Genomic DNA, 5,000 nt, shown 5'->3' on the forward strand with positions numbered 1-5,000 from the left:
CACACAATACACACACACAGCACATGTACATTCGTGTACCAAGAAATGACATAATAAAATATCACCATAATTTGCCTAACTCCTCTGACATATTAGATATTCAAATGAAGAAAATCACTCTAAACCCATCCCAGCATGACATTTCCAACCTGCCACCCTGAGACTAATACATGGCCACGTCAAGAAAACGCTACATTTACATTCTTCATGATCAACCGTTATTTTGGGAGGGAGTCTGAAAGTAAAACCCAAACTGTGTGCGACTAAACGCAACACTTACAGCACATCAGCAGGGCTCCAGCAGCCATCACTTACACTCCTGACGCAACTTACACCTTCCCTAACGAAGCTCTGCAGTTACCATGGCAATCAGCGGGGCGGGAGACAGCGAGAGTAATTCTGGCAAATGAATACACTTCACCTCTCTTTGTCTCAAGCTGCTCCCCCTCGCTCTGTCTCTCTCTCCCTCTCGCTCTCTCCTCTCTCTCTCTCTCTCTCTGTCTCTCTGTCTCTCTCTCCCTTACTTTCCCTCCATCGGTCCTGTAATTTTCTTTTCACATTGCTTCTCTACTTTCTATCATCATTTTCAAAATGTTGTCGTACTTCTTGCAATCTCTCTCTCTCTCCCTCTCCCTCTCCTCTCTCTCTCTCGCTCTCTCTCTCTCTCTCTCTCATCTCTCTCTCTCTCTCTCTCTCTCTCTCTCTCTCTCTCTCTCTCTCTCTCTCTCTCTCTCTCTTTCTCTCTTTCTATGTCTTCATCTTTCTTTTCATCTCTTTTTCTTTTCCATCTCCCTTGATATTTCGATCCTTGTTTTTCTTCACCACACACAGTGGGCACAGACTTGGCAACCACACACACCAGAAACACACACACACACACACACACACACACACACACACACACACACACATAAAAATCCACTCAAACACACACACCACACACACACAAGGGTGCACGATGGGCATGGACCTTTTCTGAGCATAATGGCGGTTAATACCAAGATATACATTTGTTTCATTTTCGCCTCATTTCAAGGGCGCTCTCAGTGCGTCCTAAAGGTGTCTCTCACTTCTTAAACAGCCATTAGCTCTGCGCTTTCCATTTCAGCCCGCTCCTTTGTTTGAATTCACATTAACTCCTTGTACTGGTTTTTCTTTGTACTGCATGAACATACAATGTGTGATGGTTCGGACGCCATGGTAACGCGATGCGGGTATTACAGCAACAACAACACGCCAAATTCTTATTAGTACCCTGCGCGTGTGGAGACAGGGAATCGATGAGGATGTAATTGGTTGATTATCACTTCATGGATCAATCGGGGGTGTTAAATAAACGATCCATGTTCGGATCGATGAGGTGGCATCCAGCACACTCAACTTTACCCCGGGTCAGAACCAAACGGCACATGAGCAGAATGGGGTTCACCAACACTCGATTAGGCACCTTATCGACATGCTCACACCACTGTTGATTGCTGTGTGAACTTCCCTGTTAGTTGTTTGGTTGTTAATTGCTCTGTTTGTTTCGAGTCATGATTAAAACAGTCCCAGAACTGGAGCTACACGGTCTGCATCAAAAAGGTGGAATATTGTGTCAGTTGGACGCAGATTGGCTTCATCACTCGTAAATACAGTTCAGTTGTCCCTCGGTTGAGTCAATTCTCTCAGTCTTCTTGTAGTCCGTGATTCACAAAACATACACAAACACACACTCAAGGCCGAGATAGGGCCGGAAGATTGTCTCACCTTTTCAGCACTACTAACCCCATGGCTACGAAGTCACCCGCTGGCAACATCTCCTGGAGAGAGAGAGAGAGAGAGAGCGAGAGAGATAGAGAGACAGAGAGAGAGAGAGAGAAAGAGAGAGAGAGAGAGAGAGAGAGAGAGAGACAGAGAGAGAGAGAGAGAGAGAGAGAGAGAGAGACATATAGATGGGGAAGAAATAGAAAGAGGGAAAGAAATTATTAACATTGTTCCACAAGATCAGTTCATAAAAGTTTACCTTTTTCATGATAGGAAAAATAAGATGATTTTCTACAAAGAAGAACAGAGAAAAGTGACGGTTGAACCTTGATGAACCGCTAGACGTGGATCTGAAGACAAAAGACACATTTCCCTGTGGATGCTTGCATTGCTTAGGTGATGCTTGCCGTTTTCCCCCAGGGACTGGAACCTTCTCCACGGGGGGAGAGACGGAGAGATGTGAGACATCGCTCAGCTCCCCGGTCCCTCCTCTCCTAAACCTGCCAGCCCTGGTCTCTTTTAACACATTTGCACATTGTTTATTTTTAGATTTTCCTTAGCGGTGGTCGTGGAGCTCCCCTGAGGTCTCCTCATCTTCCCGGGAACGTTGGCAGTGTATTTTGAACTCTTTAAGATCGCTTTATTGAATGTACGTCGGCTCTTTTTGTGCCTTGATGTATAAATAAGCTAAGACAACACAGCTGACAGCATGCGCTCATGGCACTCAAGCCTGGCAGATCGTACACTGGGAGGAGCTGTTGGAATTTAAACCCAAACCACCACTGAACTGACTTCTACCATCCACTGTACACCAGCTTACCGCAGCTGTAGGTAAGGGTCAATAGAGAGAGACAGCAAGACCCTCAGAAGACGAGGTATGAAACTGAACAGCCAAGCGTCCCCTCTCTCTCTGCCCCCCCCCCCTCTCGTCTCCCCCCCTCTCTCGTCTCCCCCCTCTCTCTCGTCTCCCTCCCCCCTCTCTCTCCCCTCTTTCTCGTCTCTCTCCCCCCTCTCTCGTCTACCCCCCCCCCGACAATGGGAGAGTAAGAGAGAGAGCAGGTGAAAAGGAAGAAGGGAGACAGGAGTGCTTCCTGTTGTGACGCTTAGGAGTGTGTCGCTGGAGACTGCACGCTGAGTTCACACACATACAAATAAGCACATGTGCACCTACACAGACACACACACACACACACACACACAAACACACGCACACACACACACACACACACACACACACACACACATAAATGGAACACTTCAACCAGAAAGTGTGTCAGTAGTTTACAGAGAATGGACCTGTCCTTAACTGCCTTCATCCTCTCCTGTCCTCCTCATGTGAGTGTGTGTGTGTGTGTGTGTGTGTGTGGGTGTGTGTGTGTGTGTGGTGTGTGTGTGTGTGTGTGTGTGTGTGTGTGAATAATTTAGCTCTCATTGTCAGGGCCTTGGTCACTGGAATGCTCTCAAGTTCCTGCACAGCTCTCGGGTGATAACACACACAGACACGCACGCACACCCACTCACACACACAAACACTCTCAAACACACACGTGCCGGGGCAGTAGGGTTAAACAGTGTCCTAGTCAGCTGGTACTGCATTGTGATCACATCCTGTGTATAGTTCAGGGCCCCGCTATCACATTCACACACACACACACACACACACACACACACACACACACACACACACACACACACACACACACACACACACATACTTCATATCACTGCTGTTTGTGCATGTACCATTGCATGCAATGCATGTGTGTGTGTTAGTGTGTGTGTGTGTATGTGTGTGTGAATGTGTGTGTGTGTCTGTGTTTTAAATGCATGTGTGTGTGTTTCTCTCATATCAGGCAATACATGTGCAACCATTCCACATTCTCCTGCTATGATGTATGTGTTGTGTTAATGAAGTACAAATGTAGCATCCCCACATCTGTTAACAGGTCTCCTCCACAGACACACACACACACACGCAGACAGACAGTCAGACAGACAGACGGATGGACACGCAGACAGACACAAGGACAGATAGACACACAGACAAACACGCAGACAGACAAACAGACAGATGGACACGCAGACAGACACAGAGACAAAAATTCACGCAGACAAACACGCAGACAGCCAGGCGGATGGACACGCAGAGAGACACACGGACAGATAAACACACAGACAAACACGCAGACAGACAGACAGACTAACAGAAGACATGCAGAGAGACAGACAGACAAACAGATAGACACACAGACAGAAGAGACACAGACAGACAGACAGACAGACAGACAGACAGACAGACAGACAGACAGATAGACAGATAGACACGCAGACAGATAGGCACACAGACAGAAGACACGCAGACAGACAGACAAACAGATAGACACCCAGACAGAAGACAGACAGACAGACAGACAGACAGACAGACAGACAGATAGACAGATAGACACGCAGACAGATAGACACACAGACAGAAGACACGCAGACAGACAGACAGACAGACAGACAAACAGATAGACACCCAGACAGAAGACAGACAGACAGACAGACAGACAGACAGACAGACAGATAGACACGCAGACAGATAGACACACAGCAGATAGACAGTCAGACAGATAACCCTCGTTACTGTGTGATATTCCTTTGGCAGTGTTTTAGCATGGTTCCTAGCGTTCAGATCGTGTCCAGTGCCTCTCTCTCTGCCTCGGTGCCCTGTTGAACCAGGGCCAGCCTCTCCACACAGGAGGTCTGGGCCACAGTGTCGGTTAGCACTCCACCGCCTACTGGACCAATCACATCAAATCATAAAATCCAACCATTTGTTTTGTATCAAATAATGCGCCACAAAAAAACTCACGAAGAGAAAACAACCGAAAGTAAAACAAACAGAAAGGGAAACAAATGTGATTTACAAATCGTGATGATGAAAAAGGTCTCGGCAGCCAACAACAACCAAGAATGACCACAATTCATCTGCACTTTGTGTTCAGGATGTCAACAGTCCCCCCAACAATAAACAAGTATTACTTCAAGGACTATCCTTGACACGGAGCTCCATATTCTACATCTCCTGTGAGTGACAAGGCTGACAGCCAATGACAATGGTGTCTTGATTTTCTAAAAACCGCTACAAGGCATAGTGATTTCTTAGGGTGACCTTCAGGACGAGTCCCATGGTGACGTCGTGTGAATGAACGGTGCGTCCTCTGACTAGTACCCACTCTGTCTCACAACACACTCATGTGTGTTCCTCTATG

General features: G+C 47.0%; 1 protein-coding gene across 1 annotated transcript in view; it reads right to left on the reverse strand.

Moving 5' to 3' along the window:
* hivep2a (HIVEP zinc finger 2a) overlaps window positions 1–5,000 on the reverse strand; it is a 49,759-nt gene that overhangs the window by 42,289 nt on the left and 2,470 nt on the right. Inside the window, exon 2 of the mRNA XM_079753822.1 lies at window positions 1,750–1,802. The gene's annotated coding sequence lies outside the window, so the exon portion shown is untranslated. The remainder of the gene's footprint in view (window positions 1–1,749; window positions 1,803–5,000) is intronic.

Source organism: Pollachius pollachius (assembly GCF_949987615.1).
Source record: "Pollachius pollachius genome assembly, chromosome: 16".
In the NCBI taxonomy this organism is placed as follows: Eukaryota; Metazoa; Chordata; class Actinopteri; order Gadiformes; family Gadidae; genus Pollachius; species Pollachius pollachius.